This window comes from Rhodnius prolixus, unplaced genomic scaffold (genome assembly GCF_049639745.1).
Source record: "Rhodnius prolixus isolate KJV_2025 unplaced genomic scaffold, Rpr scaffold_4, whole genome shotgun sequence".
Taxonomy (NCBI): Eukaryota; Metazoa; Arthropoda; class Insecta; order Hemiptera; family Reduviidae; genus Rhodnius; species Rhodnius prolixus.
The window spans coordinates 41,146,173-41,173,023 of record NW_027411614.1 but is presented as its reverse complement, the minus strand read 5'-3'; the positions used below and the strand labels follow the sequence as shown (position 1 = coordinate 41,173,023).

The following is a 26,851-nucleotide window of genomic DNA, read 5'->3' as shown; positions in this document are numbered from 1 at the left end:
ACAACAATATTATGCAAATATGGACACTGTAATTACAGATAAGTGTAAACGGAAGTGTGATCGACATAGGTTTCCTTAGAATCCCACTCTAGTTTCAAAACTGAGGTGATTGATTGCCCATTACTAGTGGTGATTTCAGTGTTCACATTGAAACCAATTAGGCTGTTGTGCAGAAAATTACAGAAATGTAGAAAAGCATTTTTCTACGCTTTACTTCCGCTGGAATTGATATTCTCCTTCCGCCAAATTCCATGTATAATGTTTTGTATACTTTTTTTTGATAATAGAAATGTTTTACAACAAAACAACATACCGGATATGGTACTTTACAGGAAGAGAGCTTAGTAATAAGTCGAAAATCTATTAATAGACTTGAGAACTCTATTCACTGCCAACTAATTGATTTTCTTGAATTTTACTTACGAAATTCAATTCTGTGGGAATGGTAATATGAAAAACCGAATCCCTGAGAATAATAAACCTTTACGCCCGTCTTCGGGAAAAATCTAAAAAAAAAATTCTTACTTCGCGCTTCTGGTTGAAAAGAGACTTTGATTTATTTTAAATTTTCCGCGATTTTCTGTTTTATAAATTATGCTGTTCGCTTACAGGAAAGCATCATTTGGTTAAACAGATTTCGGCGGTCTCAAAATGTATATATTTCTGGTGCCAAACTCAAGATTGTAAATCTATAGGATCGTGATACCAATAAATACCAAGAGAAAGAGTACGTAATCATGAATTTTTGTTTTTGTTTAATAATTTAGCGTTTTTAAATTTTTTTTTTTAATTCTACTTAATATTTGTAGTAATTACCTAGTTACTTTATTTTATTTCTAATAATGTTCTTGCCGTATACACTGTTGGCAGCGGACTCAACTAGTTTAAATTAATAAATTACTTGCACACAAATATTCAGAAGGTAAAATATAAACAGCAACACCTACGTAAATAAATTTAAAAAAAAATAAGTGATTTTAGTGGCAGAGTCAGCCAGTATTCTGCCATCTCCCCCACCCCAAGCGTACTGGCCTGTCTAAATTCCCACTCCACCCTGCCCTATAGATGAGAACTTACTAGGAACATAAAGGGGACTTGTCATGCAGGCTGTATAGATAATGTCATGCTAAAGTATCCTATAGATCTGTAAGTAAATATTAACATTAAAAGCCAGAGATATGAACGCACAAACGGTGGCGTATAGATACGATCTACTGACGATCATCACATCATATAAAAAGGTCATAAAACTTTTTATTATAATTGTAAGAAACAAATACTAATCACTATACATTCACGTGATTAACACACTTCACCCAATCTACTGTGTGTCTGTCAGTGAGGTCTAGTCTTGTATGTACGAGTATAATACCATATCTCATCAGCTGGGCCGATAGTGTAATTAAAGAATATAACCAGCACACTATCAATATACACATGGTAGGAAGCTAACTATTATGGTGTGATAACAGTTTTAGGACATGTGTGCTGTAGTCAAATGTTCACGTGAAAAATAAATTATAGATGTTAAATTATTGTAGGAGTGGGGCGCCACGGTAGTCGAGCGGTTAGAGGCGAGACCTGCGAAGCTCTAATATGCATTGTGATACTGGGTTCGATTCCCGGTCTTAGGCCTTGGATTTTATTTAATGGTTAATAAAAGAAATTAATAGTAAAGTATGTTTGCTAGTCGCCTCCGTCCACGACACCTAATTGGTAGTTGGACGTTAAGCCCCGCCTGAAAAAACAGGCGATGACTTTACTTTTTATTGTAGGAGTAGTTTATCTATTTGATAAATTTAGGTACACCATTTCCCTTAGGAGGCCCACTTTGTCTGGAAAGTTGGAATTCTTTACGCTTAGACTTCCCAGTCAATCAGCCAATCAGTACACCCATTCTAACATACAGGATCTACAGAGATATCCCCTGATGTAAGAAACTTTTTCGGGTTTGGCGAGAACTCGAGCTTAACTGTGCACTGTCATTCCATGCATGCACCCCAGACTAAACCTTGTTACTTTTCAGTGTCACACTAAGGAAGCTGTACGAGCACATATTGGGGCTTTGGGGTAGCGCTTCCGTCCTACAAAATACTCATTAATTAGATAAAATATTTCCCCACCACAATTTATTGGAGATAAAAGGACGTAAAAACACCATTACGCTGGAAGAATATTTTTAATAAAAGTTATAAATTTACATGATGTATACTGTTATAAGTAAAATTACAAAATTTACAGAAAATTGCTGGAGCCGTTTTTATAAATTAAAAATAGAATAAAATACTGCAAAAATCTATTCAATCAAGTGGGCACTTCCTGTAAGCAAATACTCAAAACATCAAATTTGTACTTTCTAGAATTTCCCGTTTTTGAGTAAGAGCTCTCTCTCACCCTCATTTAGCGAAATCAATCGTTAAAAACGTTTTTTTTTCGATCTAACGAAACCTTAAACGTAGATTTCGGCTAAAAACTGAAAATCTGCAAAATCGCATCGCAACGCCTTCTCGATCGAGTAGTACGAAAAAATAACAACACTTTTTCCGGTTAATGAATTTTACGCAAAAACAAAATTTTTTAAGCATTTAAAAATATTTGACACAAACACGAACTTACCATATTTACAAAAACTCCAAACCTATCTAAAATATTATTAGCCCAATAATTTATTTTAACTGTAAAATGACTTTTGTTAAACTTCCTGCTTTAAAATAAGAAAAAGAAATTTATCGATTAGATAATTCGTTAGAAAATGCACAAAAAAACAAAGTTTTAGCAATTTTATTAAAATAAAATCATGGCGAGCGATTACTGTCCGACTCATAAAACTTAAAATCTTTTATAAACACATTCTTTTTCATAAAAATTTATAACTTTCATTTTCATTGCGTTTTCCCACAGCTGTTAGAATAGTCTGTAAACCTATAAATTCCAAAATAATTACTGATATTAAATATTAACCAACGGATCGATTAAAGATTTTTTTTTTTTTTAATTTTTAATAGTTATTTTTTATTCCACTAGTTTAATAAAGATAATAAATTAAAGTGCACTGAATTTGGATATAGTTAGTGGGTTAAAAGAGAACACGACTGAGGTGGTGACTACGTTATGGAGGTTACAGATAGGTTATATAAGTTGTAGCTTTCCCTTGTTGTTGCATAATAAGTGGTAATATGTGCCAGTAGGTTACACTCAGATAGCGACACAAAACACACTGGCACTCATAAAAGTGAACGTATAATCGTCTTTAAATTTCTAACACGAAAGGAAATACAATCAGCTGGTAGCTTTTATTTATTTCAATTCTTTTTTTTTTTTCGCTTTTAATTATCTTTTTAAATATCTTTATAAAAAGGAAAGAGCGCTACGTAACAAACAGGACAGACTAACTGTGGTTATGTTAATAGTTGTGGTTGAACATTTTTCTTCAAGTAGGAATTTCCATTCAAATAATCAGCCCTTAAAATAAGCATAAATGGTAAAAGAATAACATAATGCATATTTCAGGGAACCGGCTAACATCCATGCAACATAATTGGGTTTGAAAAGAGATGTTTACAATTAAAATGGATGTATCAATTTAGGGTGGACGGAAATCTAGTGTTCGAGTGCAGCTGGCTGCAATTTCAATTTTCTGTTTCTAGGAATGCTCCCTTATCATACCCAAGAAAATTGCCTACAACGAGAGAATACTGCCTGGAGGTTGGAAATGCTTGGAGTAGGCTCCAGTCGCCCAACAATCAACTAGAAGTAGTTGCCTCTTGTAAATACAAGGAATATATCACAAAAAGTTGCCAGTAGATGGACTAGATGTAGTCCACTTCTTCTTGCGGGTAACCCGACACAACAATAACCTCAAAGAATGACACTTCCATCAACCAAACACGAAACCAAAGGAAACCTTAAAGCATTTCCTATCCATATCCGCCCAGAACTTGACGCTGGTAAAAAAAAAAAACAAAACGCTGGCTACCATAAAATACCTTTTACACGGCTGAGTGAGAAGCGAAACGCGTCGGGCTCCGCTTTAACGAAGAAAACTCCAAGATTTTGGTGGCAAATTTAAAAAAATCGTTAAGTAAATCTTCTGAGATATTAAGACTTTAGAAATTATATGTTTTGATAAGAGTCTTCCGTTCTCCTTAAAGTAGTAGTAAAGTAATCGCCTATTTTTTTCAGGCAGGGCTTAACGTCCAACTACCAATTAGGTGTCGTGGACGGCGGAGGCGACTAGCAAACATACGTTACTGCAAATTTTCTTTTATTAACCATTAAATAAAATCCAAGACCTAGAGACCGGGGGAATCGAACCCACTAAACCAACAATACATCTAAGCTTTGCGGGTCTAGTCTCTTAACCGCTCGGCTACAGTGGCGCCTTCCGTTCCCCTTAAAGGCCTCTTTCACAGCTGACATGGGGAATGAAGAGAAAAGTCTTTAAGAAGAAGTTAGCGGGTAATAAACATGGAGCCAATGAAAATGATAATGAGGAACAACGCAGTCAGCCGTATCTTCTATGATCTGAATGTAATGAACTTTTAAGAGCTACCGTGATATATGATGCAAGGTAATCGAGTAACCCTGCAAAAGGAGAGTACACCGGGCAATCTTTGGTCTGATGAGTGACAACCCTGAAGGCCTGTACAAGCTATCGATTATTATCTCCAGATTACTGAGACTAGCTATTATAATTGACCGAGGCTAAAATAAAATTTTCAATTTAAAAGGATTAAAAAAGTAATCCGGAGTGGACTACTTTCTCTGAACCCGATTCTCGAGTTGCAATTCAAGCAAAATATCTTCATAATGTAATAAATTTATTCAGTTAGGTTCTCTAGTTGGGCCAAATTTAAATCTATGAAGTTACAGCTTCCGGCGATTTTTAGTTTTAGAAATCTCTCACACTCACACACTTACATACACAGGAACCATTTTCTAAAAACCAATTTTTCCAAACTCAAACACTACAAAACGAAGATTTCCGGCCCAAGCTAGAAATCGAAAATTTGAGCTGACCTTAGCACTTCCTATGCTTAATATGGAAAGTAAAAACAAAATAGGTCATTTTTACACTCTAGTTACCCAATTTCCGCCAAAAATCGATATAGCCACTTATTTCCTGTAGCCTAGAATCCAACATACCTTCCACACTCTAAGATCACTTAATATTTACTCCAAATAAAAGCAAATCGTTCTTTCCTTAAACTTAAGGTGATGTTATAAATTTAGCCAACAGTAAAATTAACTGTTTTTGGTAACACTTTAGGAAGGCAGGAGAGAGTGATTATTGCGTTACTTACAAAAAGTACTGCTAATTTTCACTCTTACTGAGTAGTATGTGTGAATGTCCATGTTGTGGAACAAACCAAGTGGCTAGAGAACGGCACATCCGACTGACTAATTTAACACATCCGATTGGGAAATATTTCACGCTAAGATTTTTATTATAAGTTTTTACTTTTTTTTTTTTTATTATTACCTAATTATAGTTCTTTTAATTAAAAAAATAAATAAATATTTATAACTTCGTTTGTAAGTTAGTAACGACAAGAGTTGAGTTGCTCTCATTTAGGGGTTAACTGTTATTTCTTGAAAACCACTTCCGCTTCTAGAGACAGCGTATTTAACCGCTCACTTTGGTTTTTGAAATTTTATTGAGAGAATTTATTGATTTTCGTTGAACGTTTGTAGTAAATTTGCAGAGTAAATTCAAATCAGATGGAGCTGTCTAAGGTGGAAAGAGAAAGCGATATTCTCAAGTTAAATATTCAAATATTACCAGTCACAGCCTATTATGAGACGTGAAAGGCCTTGGTTCTGAACTGCTATAACCTCTCCATTATGTTTGACCGACTGATAGAAATAAAACTTATTGCGAATAGATCGCTAATCGCATGTACTTGGTTTGATTTTAAACAGTCAACTATTTTGAGATCTGAAATATTTCTAGTACAAACTAGAAAAACTTACAATTTCCAATATAAATTAATGAAATTTAGTAAATGTCAGTAGACCACACGTCACGCGTGAATCATTTTTCTGGTTACCACCTAATTTAAATGAACAAGTTTTAGTTTTAGCGCAGTTCATTACTTTCTCTTTCTACTTAATATTGCGATCGAGACGAATATTCAATATCCGGTGATTTGACCGGAAATGTCCTATAAACTGTTCTGCAAACATGTACCATATTTATTTTAAGGATGTGTACATATACTTGAAAGTTATTAGCTTAAAGAAAGAAAAAAGCGCTGCAAGCTCAAACTTTATAGTTCATTTGCGTACTTTTTGAAGATCAAATCCGGAAGTGGTCCGCCCAAATCTCTCCACTAAAATAGCATTTTACAAAAACGATTTTTTTTTGTTTACTTTTTGAATCTATCAATATTTGGGCGGACAAAAAGATAGAAAATTTAGTCAATTAGATTTTTAATTATCACAGTAAGCTGGTCGTGTGTCTGTAAGCTAATTTGTGAAGCGCTCAGTTTTCCATCGAAATGTTTAATGTCGTGAGAGAAATTACCGTTTATTTTTCTACCACTCTTTCAAAAAATAGGCCCATATTTTATTTTAATTCTTGTTTAACATTACATCAACACCATAACGTCATACACAATTAATATACATTAATATCAATTAATTATTGATGAGAAAAGATTTATATAATTTATATTACCGTTGAATATAATTAACATAATGCAATTTCTAATTAATTCTATTAGATTTAGTAATAATAATTAATTAATTTAAAAAGAAAAACAAAACAATACGACGCCGTAGATTATACATATATTGTTTTGGTGGTTGTTGTTGTTTACTTTAGATGGCCTACTTTCATGGTTACGCTAAAATACTGATCTAGGATATCGTCTAGGCAACGCTTAGAAACTTTTTTAACTTAATAAATTAATTTTATTTAGAGAATCCAATCACTCAATGGTGAGTGAATAATACAGTACTTTGATTATCTAGTGACAAATACAAAAAAGCAACATTACTATCTAATACTTTATTGTAAACTGGGATTCTAAAGGAGGCTATTCTCTACCATTCCATTTCAGAATGTTGTACGGTCATGAATACCTGTATAATGTTCGTCAGAATGAAGTAGCAAACCAAAATTTTTAGCTTGTAAGAAAAGTCCGTTCACCCGGAGTACGATTTCAAAGATTTTTCCAGATTTCTGGGGTTTGCTAAGTTCTATAAAAGAGCACTGATTTTTTTAGCGCAGTTCTCTAAGTTTAAATACTGTTATTTAATTATAGAGAATCGCTCATACTGCGGTTAGAGAGTGCTATGGAGTAAATCGCTCAATAGTTTTAATTTACAGTATTATTTCAATCAATAGCATTGATATAGATATTTCGAATTATACAGTTGATCAACAGAACAAATTCATTGATTTGTGAAAGCGTCCATTAACAATCTGAATGGCTTACAGCTGGTAGGGAAACTAACTAAACTTCTTTACGTTAATGCGATCTTTACAATTCTAATTTGGCCAAATTTCTTTCCAGACGGAATTTTTAATAAACGTTAATTAACCTTAATTAATAATAATTCTTAATTATGTCTATCTGAACTAAATCAGAATAAGAAAATAGAACGAACATGGCCCTAACAGTTCATTGGACAACTCTAAACAACAACTTAAAGTGAAGCTTTAATTTATAATCATTCCAGAAGACTCTAAAACACTTTTTTCCAACAATTTCCTGTTTAAAGGTTTGTAGAACCTAATATGTGAAATAGTATTTCCGTTTTACCTCTTATTGAGTTGATTTCGAATTCTAGCAACTGCACTTTCTGCTTTATTCTACTAGAAGTTAATGGAAGTAAGTAGACTTTATTTCTTTTTGCGAAGTTTTGGCACAAGAACATTAAGAAGCGCAACATTGTGGAAGATGATCCAAGTACAATGGTCTCCGACCAATTTCATGACCATTAACAATCGATCATTGAGGCGTGATCATCCAGAATCAAATTTCCAGCAAGAATGTCCTATCATAAATTGCGCAAAGCTGCAGAGTACGGCGAAAGAAAATCTTTTTCATCATTTTTTTTTTTGAGCAAATGGTGAAAAAGGTTAATGACGTAACTTCTACTAGTTCTATTTAGTTTGAAACTACGAAATTGGTAATAATGGTGGCGTATATTAGAAAACAAAACAAAATTCAACAACAAAAATATTACGTCAATATTTACCAAAAATATTCTAGCGTATGACCCGTTAGACACGATGGAGATGTACAGTTGTAAATCTATTATAAAGAAATTCAACACACCAAGGTCACTTTTATTTTAATGAAACACATTATCTACGTTCAAAGTGCAAAGTTAAAATTAACCAAATTTAGCCTCCAAGAGAAATACAGATTTTTAATTTGCTACATTCGCAACTCCGATCCAAAACGGTATGTCACTAGAATAATTATACAATATTAATTGTATCATTTATATTAAAACTAATAGAACGTACACTAGTACGAGTATGTATGGACAGTCCATGAACAGACAAGACAGAAGACACACCAACCCTGTAATGTACGAGGGTCGTTTGAAAAGTCCTTGCAAAGTCAGAGAGATAGCACTACTGGCGCGTATCGAGGTTATGTTTAGTTAGTAGCATCTCTTGGAAGAACACACACCAAGTTTCAGCCAGATCGGTCTATTTCTTTGTGTTTGGCATTCGTTTGAATCGAGGAAGTCGAGTGATTTTCAAAAAATGGACGAAAAAGAATTTCGTGTGTTGATTAAACACTACTTTATGAAAGGCAAAACGCCTCAGGAGACTAAAGAGAAGCTTGATAAACATTATGGTGACTCTGCACCTTCGATTAGAACAGTTTATAAATGGTTTCAAAATTTTCGGAGTGGCCATATGGGCACAAGTGACGCTGAACGTTCTGGACGCCCTGTTGAGGTTACTACTCCAGAAATCATTGATAAAATCCATGATATGGTAATGGATGACAGAAGAGTGAAGATGCGTGAGATTGCTAGTGCTGTGGGCATCTCGAATGAACGGGTACATAATATGTTGCATCAACATTTGGACATGACAAAGCTATCCGCAAGATGGGTGCCGCGATTGCTCACGCTTGACCAAAAACGAAATCGTGTGAAGTGTTGCAAGGACGGTTTGCAGCTGTTCCAGAAGAATCCGTAGGACTTTAAGCGTCGTTTCGTCACTGTGGATGAATCATGGATACATCACTACACTCCTGAGACCAAAGAACAATCTAAACAATGGGTTACCAAGGGGGAATCTGCGCCAAAAAAGGCGAAGACCGTTCCTTCGGCCGGAAAGATTATGGCGACTGTCTTTTGGGATTCGCAAGGAATAATCCTCATCGACTATCTGTAAAAGGGTAAAACTATCACAGGTGCATATTATTCATCGTTATTGGACCGTTTGAAAACCGAGCTGCAAGAAAAACGCCCACGATTGGCCCACAAAAAAGTCCTTTTCCATCACGACAACGCACCAGCTCACACCTCAGCAGTTGTGGTCGCAAAATTAATGAAAATAGGGTTCCAACTCGTTTCACATCCCCCTATTCTCCAGACTTGGCTCCCTCGGACTACTATTTGATCCCCAATATGAAGAAATGGCTGGCGGGAAAAAGATTTTATTCAAACGAGGAGGTGATTGCAGAAACGAATGGCTATTTTTCAGACTTGGACAAATCCTATTATTCGGAAGGGATCAACAAACTAGAGCAGCGTTGGACGAAGTGTATAAGCCTAAAAGGAGACTATGTTGAAAAATAAAAAAGGTTTACCCCAAAAAATTAAGTAGTTTTTATTTTTGCACTGACTTTTCAAACGACCCTCGTAAAAATATTAGTTTGTAAACTAGCCCTGAAGATGATCTAGTCCCTAGGTCGAAATCTTGGCAGAATAAATGTATCACGACTGAAAACTGGCATTTATTATTTCATCCTATTGAATCTATGAATTAGTCACCAAAAAGAATGAACAACAATATGAATGCATTTTTATTGATCATCCCGTTAAATATCATAATCGATTAAATCTCGCTAAATGGAGTAATAACTTGCTAGAAATTCGATCGACCCGAAAATGGGATCCAATGAGGTAAAGGAGCCACACTAGACATTGAATGTCGATTATATTTCGTTATATAGCGCATGACCTAAGGCTAGGTCCATCTATATATCAAATGTTTGGACGGAAGCAATATGAAAGAAATTATGTACAACTTCGCTACGCTTTTCCCTCTAAGATTGCTTCATTTTAAAGCAGAATGTATTAGATGCTTGCAGTTCTATTGGAGAATACCCGAATCTCGTAAAGGAAATCATAAAGATACGTACATCAACTTAGTTTGCACAGATATATTCAATACTCAAATGTACTAACTCAAAGAATCGTTCTGTTAGTTGAATCGTACTGCATTAAGATCCATAAATTGAGGTAATAGAAAATATTTTAAAAGAAAAAATAAATAAAAGCAGTAAAAGGAGATGATCAAGAAAGACAAATAAAAAAAAAATATTTGAATAACCACTACAGACGATTAGTGATGGAGGTGACTAAGTGAGAGAGTAGCAGAGTGTAAGTGACCCGAACTACTAATGGACGTTTATTATATAGGCAAATTGACTTTCAAATCGTTTCAAAAACATAAATTATTGGTTATTATTTAGATAAAGTGAACAACTATCCAAGAAATGGAAATGTTGCAGGCAATTTGGTTGGTTTTTACGACTGACCACATGTACATTGACTGAATTAGACAGGGATAGAGTAATGACCGTAAAGGACCCGGAAGAAGGAGGGATTATCGCAGAAGCTCAAGTCTAGACATAATCTAGTCTCCCCCCTGGCGTGTCCATCGCCCAGGTCGGCCGGCTCAATCTTGAGTTAGCGTGTATACAGCTGACAGTTTCGAACACAAACAGAAAGACTAATCTGTAAAAATAATTTTTCAAATTAGAAATTATGCCTTTCTGGGGGGAAAACTCAAAATTGAAAATCTCTGTACGATTGAAGAACTTCCTCTTAACAGAGGTAAGAGGAAATTTAAAAAAAAATTTAGTAAAAGTAGGCCCTCGATTAAATGATTTTAGAGTACACAAAACTGTCGGAAACAAAATTAGACGTTAATCGATCTAATTTCAGTTAACTTGCCGACAGATTTGGACAACCTAAAGGGGAAGATCATCACATATTATTAAATTTGTGGGTCACATAAATGAAATAGCTTCTTAGTTCCCAATATGATTCCAATCACCCATATTATATAACCAAATGATTCTCCAGAAGGTTATTATATTGTTGCACAGATGCGGGTAATTAACATTAATCGTGCAATATTGCTTCAAATTCTAAATGAACGTAAAGTTACACGATATTTCCTTGAAACGTCGCATTTCAAAAAACACTCTTTAGTTATTGCTCAAAATAATACATTTTGTAAAACCCGTACATTAGACGGCGTTGATACTTTAGAGAGAAAGTTTAGCGCCTTCCGCTCTCAGCGCTGCTAATAAGGAATTTTCTTTGAGAAAAACCAAACTTTCAAATAAAAGTTAAATCTAAGCACGCGTTATGTAAATAAATGCGTAGTTTAAATTCGAAAATTTGTACGACCAATCACGACAATAATTAGAAAATGTGAAAAATCCATGTATTTAGCGGAAAATGTTTTCGCTAAGTTACAGTCTGATCTCCTGAAAGAACCTAAAAACTAATTGCATTTTTCAGATTTCTGTTTTCTTTTTTCAAATATTTTGTTTACAGAGCTCTTTCTTGATCATAAATGGATGAACTTTTTGGGACTCGTGGAACCTCAGAGCAGGTTTCAAGGAAAAATGCAGACATGAAAATTTAATACGCTCATTATACTTGCAAACAATCAATCAATTTCATCAATGTTTAGTGCCAAATTTAAGTACTAGATAACGACGCACACGATAACACTCGTAGTGGGGAGTGTGAGAATGAGTTAATGACGTAATATAATTGTAAGTGCTGTTATCAGTTCGGGTTATTACAAATTGCAATCTAACTTGATGGCAATTAGAAGTCTAACTTCGTTACTTAATGAACAACGTTTAACTGACTTTATTTTAAGATAACTGCTGAGGTACCTGAGACAGGCGGCGGAATAGAAAGGGTACTCAGAAGATAGCTAGAGGCATAATTCCCTCCCCAATACGAAAAACTGATAGGCAAGGTCTTGTTTCCCCTTAGTACAGCTGCTTGTCTACTGTATCAGGGAATCTGCAAAGATCTTGACCACGTTTGACCCTTTTATAAGTTATCTTTCTTCAATAATCTGTTTCGAAACGCACACAAAAATGCCTAAGAAATTGGCAAAAAAAAAAAAAAAGTGACCAACAAAGTGATAAGCCTCCAAACAAGACCAATCAAATCTCTTGATGAATGGCTACATTACACTTCTCCCAGGATCTCTCTAAAATGGATTTTTAAACTCCTATCCGATCCCCAAAAAAAAAAATAATTCAGCGCGGTACATGAAGTGTAATAACCAATATATAGCTACAAAAAGAATTAAAAGATACATAGGAGCAGAGCCGAACAATCTCCCCAGTGGCAAGTAGTGAGTAGCGCTCGCGGGCACCAACTGTGCTTTGTGGAAAGCTAGCCATCCATACTCCACTAGAATTGTTGGCAATATCACGGACCGAAAAATCTCTGAAGGTCGATCTGTTCACGACTTTCTTCTCTAACAAGAGATCGCCAACTTAAGAGAAAAAAATAGAAAGTTAATTTACAAAAGAAATACTGATATTTTTCAGAAAAGAAGATTTTTTTATTATTATTAAATAAATGAAAAAGCAGTTGTCTCTTCACACACTCTCTAATTATTATTATTATTCTATTATTTATATCAGTGGTTCTTAACCGGTGTTCCGCGAATATGGTCCAAGTATTCAGCGAAATTTCAATTTTAAATGTATTGAAATTTAGAAACTTAGGAAAGATACGAAAACGAAAAATTGTTCCTTTTTTTTTTTAATTTGAATTTAATTTTAAGTTCTCGCTAAATACCGAATTTCAAATTATTTCATGCTAGTGTTCCGCGAGAAAAATATATACATATAATTGTGTTCCACGCCTATGAAAAAGTTAAGAACCACTGATATAAACAGTTGAAAATTTTTTGGGTCATGAAATTCTGCAAAATTATGGCCGTTCTATATCCCCCACTGTGAACCACGTATTGATATGGAATTTTGTTCTCTTGTACACTTTGTTTTTCTCAATTATAAACTATAGTTATTTTGTGCACAGATCTAAAAAGGTAGAAGATATAAAGGGTTGAAATTTTTTTGGGTCATGAAATTCTGTAAAATTATGGCCGTTCTATATCTCCCACTGTGAACCACGTATTGATATGGAATTTTGTCCTCTTGTACACTTTGTTTTTCTCAATTATAAACTATAGTTATTTTGTGCACAGATCTAAAAAGGTGGAAGATATAAAGGGTTGAAATTTTTTTGGGTCATGAAATTCTGTAAAATTATGGCCGTTCTATATCTTCCACTGTGAACCACGTATTGATATGGAATTTTGTCCTCTTGTACACTTTGTTTTTCTCAATTATAAACTATAGTTATTTTGTGCACAGATCTAAAAAGGTAGAAGATATAAAGGGTTGAAATTTTTTTGGGTCATGAAATTCTGCAAAATTATGGCCGTTCTATATCTCCCACTGTGAACCACGTATTGATATGGAATTTTGTCCTCTTGTACACTTTGTTTTTCTCAATTATAAACTATAGTTATTTTGTGCACAGATCTAAAAAGGTGGAAGATATAAAGGGTTGACATTTTTTTGGGTCATGAAATTCTGCAAAATTATGGCCGTTCTATATCTCCCACTGTGAACCACGTATTGATATGGAATTTTGTTCTCTTGTACACTTTGTTTTTCTCAATTATAAACTATAGTTATTTTGTGCACAGATCTAAAAAGGTAGAAGATATAAAGGGTTGAAATTTTTTTGGGTCATGAAATTCTGTAAAATTATGACCGTTCTATATCTCCCACTGTGAACCACGTATTGATATGGAATTTTGTTCTCTTGTACACTTTGTTTTTCTCAATTATAAACTATAGTTATTTTGTGCACAGATCTAAAAAGGTAGAAGATATAAAGGGTTGAAATTTTTTTGGGTCATGAAATTCTGTAAAATTATGGCCGTTCTATATCTCCCACTGTGAACCACGTATTGATATGGAATTTTGTCCTCTTGTACACTTTGTTTTTCTTAATTATAAACTATAGTTATTTTGTGCACAGATCTAAAAAGGTGGAAGATATAAAGGGTTGAAATTTTTTTGGGTCATGAAATTCTGTAAAATTATGGCCGTTCTATATCTTCCACTGTGAACCACGTATTGATATGGAATTTTGTCCTCTTGTACACTTTGTTTTTCTCAATTATAAACTATAGTTATTTTGTGCACAGATCTAAAAAGGTAGAAGATATAAAGGGTTGAAATTTTTTTGGGTCATGAAATTCTGTAAAATTATGGCCGTTCTATATCTCCCACTGTGAACCACGTATTGATATGGAATTTTGTTCTCTTGTACACTTTGTTATTCTCAATTATAAACTATAGTTATTTTGTGCACAGATCTAAAAAGGTAGAAGATATAAAGGGTTGAAATTTTTTTGGGTCATGAAATTCTGTAAAATTATGGCCGTTCTATATCTCCCACTGTGAACCACGTATTGATATGGAATTTTGTTCTCTTGTACACTTTGTTTTTCTCAATTATAAACTATAGTTATTTTGTGCACAGATCTAAAAAGGTAGAAGATATAAAGGGTTGAAAATTTTTTGGGTCATGAAATTCTGTAAAAGTATGGCCGTTCTATATCTCCCACTGTGAACCACGTATTGATATGGAATTTTGTTCTCTTGTACACTTTGTTTTTCTCAATTATAAACTATAGTTATTTTGTGCACAGATCTAAAAAGGTAAAAGATTTAAAGAGTTTAAAATTATTTGGGTCATGAAATTCTGCAAAATTATGGCCGTTCTATATCTCCCACTGTGAACCACGTATTGATATGGAATTTTGTTCTCTTGTACACCTTGTTTTTCTCAATTATAAACTATAGTTATTTTGTGCACAGATCTAAAAAGGTAGAAGATATAAAGGGTTGAAAATTTTTTGGGTCATGAAATTCTGTAAAATTATGGCCGTTCTATATCTCCCACTGTGAACCACGTATTGATATGGAATTTTGTTCTCTTGTACACTTTGTTTTTCTCAATTATAAACTATAGTTATTTTGTGCACAGATCTAAAAAGGTAGAAGATATAAAGGGTTGAAAATTTTTTGGGTCATGAAATTCTGTAAAATTATGGCCGTTCTATATCTCCCACTGTGAACCACGTATTGATATGGAATTTTGTCCTCTTGTACACTTTGTTTTTCTCAATTATAAACTATAGTTATTTTGTGCACAGATCTAAAAAGGTAGAAGATATAAAGGGTTGAAATTTTTTTGGGTCATGAAATTCTGTAAAATTATGGCCGTTCTATATCTCCCACTGTGAACCACGTATTGATATGGAATTTTGTTCTCTTGTACACTTTGTTTTTCTCAATTATAAACTATAGTTATTTTGTGCACAGATCTAAAAAGGTGGAAGATATAAAGGGTTGAAATTTTTTTGGGTCATGAAATTCTGTAAAATTATGGCCGTTCTATATCTCCCACTGTGAACCACGTATTGATATGGAATTTTGTTCTCTTGTACACCTTGTTTTTCTCAATTATAAACTATAGTTATTTTGTGCACAGATCTAAAAAGGTAGAAGATATAAAGGGTTGAAAATTTTTTGGGTCATGAAATTCTGTAAAATTATGGCCGTTCTATATCTCCCACTGTGAACCACGTATTGATATGGAATTTTGTTCTCTTGTACACTTTGTTTTTCTCAATTATAAACTATAGTTATTTTGTGCACAGATCTAAAAAGGTAGAAGATATAAAGGGTTGAAAATTTTTTGGGTCATGAAATTCTGTAAAATTATGGCCGTTCTATATCTCCCACTGTGAACCACGTATTGATATGGAATTTTGTCCTCTTGTACACTTTGTTTTTCTCAATTATAAACTATAGTTATTTTGTGCACAGATCTAAAAAGGTGGAAGATATAAAGGGTTGAAATTTTTTTGGGTCATGAAATTCTGTAAAATTATGGCCGTTCTATATCTCCCACTGTGAACCACGTATTGATATGGAATTTTGTCCTCTTGTACACTTTGTTTTTCTCAATTATAAACTATAGTTATTTTGTGCACAGATCTAAAAAGGTAGAAGATATAAAGGGTTGAAATTTTTTTGGGTCATGAAATTCTGCAAAATTATGGCCGTTCTATATCTCCCACTGTGAACCACGTATTGATATGGAATTTTGTTCTCTTGTACACTTTGTTTTTCTCAATTATAAACTATAGTTATTTTGTGCACAGATCTAAAAAGGTAGAAGGTATAAAGGGTTGAAATTTTTTTGGGTCATGAAATTCTGTAAAATTATGGCCGTTCTATATCTCCCACTGTGAACCACGTATTGATATGGAATTTTGTTCTCTTGTACACTTTGTTTTTCTCAATTATAAACTATAGTTATTTTGTGCACAGATCTATAATTGTAGAAGATATAAAGGGTTGGAACTGTGCTTCCCTGCCATTTCTAAGAACTAATACGGTTTTACCAACAGATATGTAATTTTAGAGAGGATAAATAGACTAAACCCGCAAAGCTGAGATGTATTGCGGTACTGGGTACTGGGTCTGACGCCAGGAGCCTTGGATTCAATTCTATGCAGGCTTTGAAAACTCGTTTTTTTCTCTTTATGCCATACGTTTTAGGGAGATGGTGCTCCTGAAGAGAAAGAGGGACCTCCTTGCAGAGGTTATATCTACAGTCAGGTGACTTGCAGCTGTTTACATGTTTTGTGTTTTGCTTGAGTGATCAATATATCTAGTTTAGGCTACTTTTCTTAATGTTCATCAAATAGAGAAAGATGAATTATCTCAAGATCCACACCTATCAAACCTCGGTACCAAAAATAAGGAAGGAAAAGAAGACCTCAAATTATGAAAGGGAAACAATAATAATATGGAAAACCAAAATGGACATTTTAACTTTCCATTTCTATATAAATATATATACACACATAAATAACGGTACCGGATATTTAAAACTTTCCCTTCAGAGCTCTTACATTGGCCACAGCTATTAAAGGGTCAGACCCTTAACATCAACAATTTGGCCAAATTTAGACCAACTAACTTATCAAGACAAATCAAGCTTTGATAAATGATTTAATAAGAAATTGGATAGAAATTTTATAATGAAAACCAAAGGGAAATAATAAGGCTTTCCTTTCCTCACTAATTGGACTTGAAGTTAAAGGAACTTGGGTGGCACACCGGATGTAGATGTTTCTTAAAGCATTCAGAGGATCCTATTATTTGTTTTTAAGAATTTTTAGGTGTTACTTTTTACATGAAAATAATTCTTGTTTAAATGATCATTTACTCAGTTTAAACTCATTTCTAAAAATGGTTAAATGTCATACAGAACAATGCGAGACGAAGGAAACTATAGGATATTCATTAACATCTAGTGGAGACTGAGCGCGATTATCATCTGAACGTCAATTATCAGATTATCGTCTGAAATTTCGAAAATTAAAGTTCTTATCAATTAATTTCTGTATTATACAATAGATGCAATACATACAATATTACAGGCTATTTGATTACAAAGTATTTGTACATGGTTATTGTTAAGTTGGTGTATCTACTGTCAGTCTGCTTATGAACTAAATGTTTTATACTATATTGCCAATAAGCCCTGAAGATGAACTAGTCCCTAGGTCGTAAGCTCGGCCTAATAAAATAGTCATGACTGGAAATGACAGCTTAAAGAGAAGCTGCCTTAAAATGGATTTCTATCAGTAAATGTTCCAAATCCATAGAGATTATAAAATTCTTTCCACAAAATGGTACTTTCAGTTATAGAGGTTTTTATCAATTTTAGAAGGTACCCTGGGTAGAACCTTAACGTTGCGCTAGGAAACCCGTAAAACTTTTCCTGACAACTTAATGTAGTTTCAAATGTGTCCAAAAATTAGTAAATTAATAAAAAATATATATAGATATTTTTAGTTGGCGATATTTTCAGCGACCAAGTAAGATGCAGCCAGTGTGACCAACGGTACATAACAAAAAAAAAATAAAATAACTAGCGAGATCTATATTTTACTACGGCGATAAAGCTATATTTATTATATACTCGTATATATATACATATAGATGGTATTATTGTTGATGATGATGATGGTGGTAACGTTGCTGCCTGTATTTTACTATGGAAAGAGAAAGTTTATACAGAACATTCGTCCTTGACTGGGTAATACCTCACCAACACTGACTCTCCTCCATACAGTGAGCACGTACTACTAACACTAACACTATCCTCCACAACGTACACAAATACATTCACATACATAATACATTCACTCATGTTGGATCTTACGTTCCCTCGACAACCACCTACCTCCCCAGCTAACCCAATCATCATCTTCTCCTCTACTATAACATCAACCAGTATATCCCCATATTTTTATTTTATTTTTACATTTTCAATAATTATTATTTTCATCAGCTATAGGATATAGACAGTTAAAACATCTGCTTTTAATTTTTGCTATATTTGGGCTGATTAAATATAGAATCAGGTGGTGGAACACTCACAAGACTTGATCTAGCTCCAATTTCATAGTTTAAATGACAATATTAATGACAAACACGGAGAATATAAGTGGTAAAAGCGTACAAATTCCAGAAATGACACATTAAAGGTAAGCCCAAAGAAACCATCCTAAAAAATAACTTTCACAAAGAAAAAAAAAATTAAAGTACAAGTGATAAGTTCTTATGAGTATGAAGTCTTCAGCTTAAATCTCTACTTTTAACAGAATAGCCAACACAATATTTGACCACTGTAGGCAATGGTTATTTATTGTACAACCTAGTGATCAATCATACAGCATTCTGCAATTGTTTCAAGTAAGGTAACAGACTAACTCTAAACTTGGAAGGAAAAAGGCTTTCCGCAAAAAGTAAGGTTAGTTATTGAACTTAGAATATTGGAACAACGTGAGCTTTAGAAGTGTAAAAATTAAGAAAGAAATAAATAATTGCTGTTATATATTTTAGAAATCACTTATATTGTAATTGCAATTGTTTTGCATAAATTGGCAAGGCAGGCAATCAATCTTGCGGTTGACTAGTTCCTACCAATTATCTGTCAAAGTTTTCTGCGATCGATTTAATTTTTATGAACATTACTTTCAAACAAAATATTCATCACTATCGAGGGAAATTAATCGCCATATCGTGATGTTAGGATCAGTATGTAAGAAGATTTTATACTTAGATTTATAGAACAGGGGTGGCTAAAAATTTTATATAATACTTGAAAGGTGCTGCTAAATTGTAATTTAAATTTAAATTTAAAGTTTTGCTAGTCAGTACTAAATTTGACAATTTATTAAATTTGTTTGGGTGATCAATAAAAAAAACAAACGAACTCACTAATTAAGCACACAAAACCAATTGAAATTTGGATTGCTTTAATAAATTTAGCATAATATTGAGCCTAATAAACTTTTGATTTAATTAAAATAATCTTCAACAAATTAAGCCAACATGGCGCCTGATTCCAAACAGAAACAAAATAAGAATTTAAACCAACCAAACAGCAATCGTATGAACTATAATAAACTTTTGTAGAGATAAATAATTTCAAAACCAAAATCGCACCAAAATGAGGCGTATGTTATAGTATATGTTACAAGTTAGTAGATAACCCAATATTTAGTAAGCATATTACAAGAGCGTAAGCATATTTTTTTGTATTAAATACAGCGGTGAATTCCTGTTCTCCTTGTCAGTTGTTAATATCACACAATATGAACGGATAGAGGGCGTTAGGTTTTATATTTTGCATAAGTTAATAAAAATAAAGAAGGTCATGGAATTAGAATTGGCCACATGATAAGAACAACTGCCTCCAAGGCATTACCAAGCACCGGAGGCAAGAGAACTTTACGCCCCCAAAAGAGCAAACCATTTATAAAAGGTTCTGCATTAGCATATCTAGAACGGCTACCTTCACCATCACAGAGATCACAATCAATTACCACATAATATTAAAATAATTTAATAAACTAACTAAATATTTAATCATATTTAATTGTTCAATAAAATAAATTATGCACAGTAAGCGATGGCTCTTTGAAAAATCTTCCAAGGGATAGTAGCGCTCTCAGGAGCAGCACTAAGCTCGGACTCCTTGCAAATCGTACATTGTCTACTCCACAATACTTATAATTTTTTTTAAATGCTGCAATAAACACCTAGTGTCAAGGTGAGCACAGAGATTGTGGCAAATTTTCTATCGCGCATTTTCAAAGAAAATCTCTGTTTTCAAGTACTTGCGAGTTCAAAAAATATTGATTTTTGGAAAAATAGTGAGCACTGTAATTCAAAAATAAGCTCGCATCCAGCTCAGACTGTACATTTCGTTTTGAGTTACTTAGTAATACTTAGTAATGAGGTAACATAAATCCACCAACCACTAATCATAACTCACCATATTTTTTCCAAATTTTTACGTAATTTTCAAAATTCCTCTGGATATTTAAATCCAATTTTTTTTTTCTGTTTCATTTCCGTTTTAAGACAAAGGAAACAGTTTTTTAATTACTTAAACCAGAACAGGAATCCAAAAAAACCTACTACGTACTAGTTTGTATTAGTTTGAAGATATTGGAACAGTATTGTATCTGCTGATCACAGAATAATTATCAAACATCGCTATAAAAACCTATCTTATCTCTGAATTTTAATTATAAGATGATTGTTGTCTGGATTTGATCGCAATATTTACACTTAAATACAATTAATGTGCGTACTTCCCGTCAAGAAAATCGCAGACGGATAATGTCTTTTTAAAAAGTAATAGTTCCGTTTCAAATCTCTTCCCAGCTATAGAGACTCCTTATTATTCATAATATTTATCTACACTTTTTTATTTTCACGTAAGATAGCGCAGCGTAACTCAAAAACTAAACCGGAAATAATCTTTAACAGAAAAAACTGATTTTTCAGCTTCTTGTTTTCTTTCGATGGTACTGACAATTTCCTTTAAACACAGAACTCTGATTGTACACCAACTAGATATGCAATACTTATTTCCAAAAATTTACACGGAAAAATTAATTTTAAGCCAATTCTAGGACATGTGGGAAGAGTTATGCTTCCTTTTAGTCGTGTTAAGTTTAGGCTATCAGTTCTATAGTATTAAAACTGTCCGGTAGGACAGTTGTATAAGGGTTGATCGTCAAAAACTGCACGAAAAAGCGTAACGTTGAAAAACACCCAACTTTGACAATTTTTTTCTCTTTTACCATAAAAGATAAAATTCCCAAATTTTCTTTAAATTATAGGGCAAACCACCCTTTATCACTGTATTTGTTTTGTATTATTAAAGAAAGGCTAAAATAAAGATTTCGAGATTATTCGTTTTCCCGGAAGGACGAATTTCCTGGATGCATTTTTTTTTCTAGAAAACCATTCCAAAAGAGTTCTTTAAATTTGATGCAAGTCCTGCTAGTTTAACTATAGCTAAGATCTATAACTTTTATTAGAAACTTTAATTTATTTTAAGGCGTTCCACAGGAGATGCACTTGACTTACAAGCGGAAGCCAGAGTTAAGATACTAGATTGTTGCAGAATATTTCTTCATTGGAACGCACCTTGTCTTTGTTAAATATTATGCCTATAATACCCCTTTTCAAAATGTTTCAAGCCCAAGTGATTGTTTATTTTCTAAAAAAGGAAAAACTAAGCTTTTCAAAGTTGAGTGAAAAATCTATCGAGTTCTAAGTATACTTGCAGATCTATGATAGACACAGATCTATCATAGATCTGTAAGAAAAGTTTTAATTATTTAATTTATAGTTAAAATTAAGCTTGACCAGTCGATTGTTCCTAATAAGCATTTTGAGATTTGGAAAAAAAATGTTATTGTTTTTTTAAATTTAAGGATCAGAAGCGACGTCAATATTAAAATCGAAGATCCGTTTTTTAAGCTTCCTGTAATTTTTAATTTTATAGAGATATTCTGTTCATACAAACACTTATAGCATTGACCACAATTATTTTTGTCAAGTTCCGGTAATGTTTAATAAAATACCGATGATGAAAACTCAATTTAGTTATGATTGGCACCACTGTCTGAGTACAGATTTAGTTAACATGATTAGTTCACCTACAAAACTGGCCTGTTTTTATTGGAACTATTGTAAGTACTCCACGAATATTTTTTACTCTTCTAAAAATTTTTATATAAATAAACATCAAAATTATTAGATCCTTCAGAATAATTACTTGATATTTGTTTACTTGTAACTTGTGACAAGTTTAATATACACAAGTAAATATCTCGTACATTTACAGCCCTGAGAACAAGCTAAGGCAGTTTTTTATTTACATTACGAAAATAATAGGGAGACAGACTAAGTAAGAAAGGGCTTATATGAGAGAGAGCTAGAGAGTAAAGCACACAAGGCAAGTAAGGCGTGAACGTACCTCGTCACACACACACAGACACACACACACTAGAGATATGAGGAGAATTGGTTATAAGAAGCGAAACGATAAAGAAGGCGCCTCTTTCCTAACAAATGAATGACTTTACGCTATCTCCCTCCCAAACAGAGATAAAACGGCGCGCTAACTGATAATAAAACTTATCTTCAATTTGGTTCTCTTCTTCTTTTTATATATATATATATATTTTTTTTTTTCACTGTGTTTACAAATGTTATCATTTCTTTTTTTTTTTTATTTCTTTATATACTACGCACATTAAACTTCAAGTTCCTCATGCTCATCCTCAAGGATACACACACACACTCACTAATTCTAAGGAGTGAAATACTATTCAGACTTTCGCTAATTACTATGCTGGTTGGTAAAGGGAAGAAAAAGTAATCGCCTATTTTTTCAGGCGGGGCTTAACGTCCAACTACCATTTACTAGTTGTCGCGGACGGAGGAGGCGAATAGCAAACGTACTTGACTATTTCTCATTTAACCATTAAATAAAATCCAAGACCAAGACCGAGAATCGAACCCAGTACCACAATGCATATTAGCTTTGCAGGTCTCGCCTCTTAACCCGCTCGGCTACCGTTACGGGAAGAATTTTCATTCTACTATTTTTCGTAGAATATAAAAGATGTCAAGAACAGAAAAAATTTCTGAAGTATGACGACTTGGAATGAATTCTCCAGGGTTTTTTCGATTTTCTTGAAAATACCCATCACTTTTATTTAAACCATATTCAAAAGAAAATTTATTTATTTTATTTTTAAGTAATCAGGAAAACTGCAAACTCTAGAACGCCACGATTGTATGTGAATAAAAACCAACCTAGTATTGTGTTGATAAGCGTGCGTATGATCCAATAGATGAACAGGAAATGGGATTAAGACCTGTGACATAAGTAATGGAAAGAAGAGATTAAGGGAAGAAAAGTCTTCTTTGGAGCTGTTAAAGGCCAACTGGCCTGCGAGAGAAGGAAGGAAAGTTAGATTATAACTCTAGGATAAAAGGAAGTCTGTGGCCAAAAAGTACAACCCGTATTTAGACTCTGGTTAATAAAATTTATTATTACCTATCCATAATTAACCCTTCACTGCATGAATATTTATTTTTCGTTCGAAAAATTACAGTTTATCCTTCAAACCCTCTATTTCATGGGAAAAATGGTAAAAAAAATTCTGAACACCTCAAATTTATTTTATTTACGTTTTTTTGCTCGAACCCAATCGGCTAAAGACTTAAATTTAAAGAAAATAAATGTATTTCTTTTTTAACTGAGTACATCTTTCTTAAGAACTTAGCTAGGTGTATAAGGTTGCGCTAGTAATTTATCTAATTCTTAAATGAAATGTCATTTCCACCAACTCCTTTCTGAAGCAGCTTGTGACGACAAAAAATCAAATGGGAGGACTGATAGAAAAAAACACTACTGTCTCTCTACCAGTGCATTCTGTGGGACAACCTTTGGCCTACATAAACAAAAACGTCTATTCTAAATGGTAAATGTATCAAGTAACCGACAGGATGCAGTAGTTGAGAAAAATTCAAGTATGTAGCCGATTGGCTACACCATGGTTAAATTATGGAATAATAGAATTCGCTTTTTTTGAAGAAAACCTGATCACTGTACGACTTCTGGGGGAAAAAATAATTCTTTAATCTTCTGGAAACCAGTTCAACCGCTTTTCTCCAAACCTAAGATGCTGGCTGAGAAGAAGAAGCTGTGTATGGCCACTGTATAAACACTGGTGATAAAAGAAAACGAATTAACAGAGCACTAAGCCTCTGTAATGAATAGATCTAGTCTACTTGTTAAGAGATAAGGGCATGTTAAGAGATAACTGAAATAAGGTAAAAAAACTGGTGTACGTATGGTAAATCATGAGAACAAAGAAGAAATCACCAATCTCGCCAACTCTGCAAAGACTACCACTAGATGCTGAGTAAAAAGATGAATGGAGCAGGTCGTTTGAAGAGTCCCCTGGACCGTACAGGATTATTGGAACCATCATCGCGAGCAGTACAATTTCAAGAGAGAGAATAAAACAGTAACCTTAGAGGACATAAAGCAGCTGAATTTTAATTGTAGTCATTTTAAAAAACTGCGACAAATATTCAGTCGAGAAGAAACTTTGTTTTTTATGGCCCCACTACCAGACTGCGCTAATGTACATATCTAGTCAAGACGAATGACTAAATCACTTTAAAACAACCAGCTAAATCAATATTGTCTGACCAAATACCCTATATATTTTTGACGTTCAAATGATGTGATAAAAAAATAAAATAAAATTTAATTTTTTACTTATATATAATATCAAAAAGACTTTTATGTGAGTGATAATGTTGATAAGAAGATATTGTCTTGGAATATACACGTGATAACGGAAATTTTCGGAGATAATAAAAAGAATAATATTCCAATGCCATTATCAAACATTCAGGAATATTTTACAATATTTACTACTAGAATTAGTTTGATGAATGAAAAATTAATGATGACGATCTCTTGTGATTGCATCAAAAATTTAAATTAATCGATAAACGTTTTAAAAACAAAAATAAATAGATAAAAATCCGGTTAATTACTCTTGACGACTCTTTTTCTTTCTTTGTTCTGACATTAATTCGCTTTCAACAATGAATTTTCGGGAAAAAGTTAGACAAATTCATAACAATAAAACGAAATTTTGAAACGTCACAACAACTCCAGGGTGTGTGCAGAAGATTAACGTCAGAAATGTCAATAAAAAAAAAAAAAATGATAGGCATTTGTGCAATGTAAGTAGTAGCAAGCGCAAATAGACTTTGGCTTCTTTATCAAAAGTGATCGCTGAAACCAGAGAATTCAGATTCTGTGAAGTCTGAACCTCTTCGGTAAAGGGAATAAAAAAAAATCTTTTTCGAAAACTACTTAAGATCGTAAACAGTGTTGAAAGTAATTAACAAAAAGGATACTCGGGAAGTACTCTTTGGGTGGGGATTCTGCAGATGGATGAAGTGCCGGTAAACCAGAGAGGATATACAGGGTGAGCAGAGTTATATGCTCCACCTGCCTAACTCTAGCCAGCCTAGATCTTGACTTCGCCACTATAAATGCCGCTACAAGCAAAGCGTGGCAGTCCAGAGTTTTGGCTTGCCTATCCGTTGATTGTACCCAGTTTTAACAGATTCTTTAAAAAAAATAACGTAATTCTGACAATAAACTGAAATTTGTTTTTCATATTTTAAATTACCATAACTTTTGAAAAACCTAACCGATTTCAAAATTTTGTTTTTTGTTTTTTTAGGAGCTCAAATACCATAAAAATATGCATTAAAAAATATAACGTTCCATTTGAAAAACAAAAGTTGGATGCTGTATCTCGAGATAAAGGGGTTTAAAAAAATGGGTCAATCACTGAAAATAAACTAGACTAAAATTGATTAAATAAGTGTTTTTTATTTTTTCGAAATTTTCTGCCGTTTTTAAAAAAAAGTGGGTGGAGCATATAACTCTGGTCATCCTGTATATGCTACAAGGTAACTAATTAGGCTATCCCAGAAGGTGAAAGAACAGATTGGGATAAGCAATTCCCAAAAGGAAGTACCTGGCTACCACCCAGATATCCTGGAGAACGTTCTCGTACGCCCTCATATTAATTAGGAAACTACTCTCCGATTCTCGACACAACCATTCTTGTATTATCCATCAACTGGCTGGTATCAACTATCGGCTGTGTTAGTGGAAAGTTGTGAGCTATTGTTGTTAGTGTAGCGGGCTAATTTAGGATAACACCCTGCAGTTATCCTAAAAAAAATGTCACCTAACAAGCCAAGCTTGTCTTCACAATTTAACGCTCGAATTGTGGCACGTGTACACGATACTCATAATCTCGAGGGAGGGGCTATTTGAGCCAGAAGTAAGAGCAATACCAACAATTAAAATCCAATACGTAATTAAAAATCACAGATATGATTAGCACTTGAGACTCGCTCAGGAGAGCCCAGCTACATACAAAAAATAGAAGAAAGACTTGATTTTGACCACACTCCAAAATCTTATCAAACTCTTGAAAATTTATTAATTATACACAATATATCAAAAAGTTGCCGAACAAAAAAAAAACACGAGCAGTATCAGGTGAGAAACAATC

At 33.4% G+C, this 26,851-nt stretch overlaps 1 protein-coding gene and 1 long non-coding RNA gene across 2 annotated transcripts in view; one reads left to right on the top strand and one right to left on the bottom strand.

Moving 5' to 3' along the window:
- The window catches only part of Dysb (dystrobrevin binding protein dysbindin), a 75,072-nt gene that overhangs the window by 25,033 nt on the left and 23,188 nt on the right, over window positions 1-26,851 (bottom strand). The window lies entirely within an intron of this gene.
- LOC141456324 (uncharacterized) lies at window positions 18,783-21,915 on the top strand. Its single transcript, XR_012459723.1, has 3 exons — window positions 18,783-18,901; window positions 19,019-19,167; window positions 21,786-21,915. It is a non-coding gene; the product is annotated as an uncharacterized lncRNA (long non-coding RNA).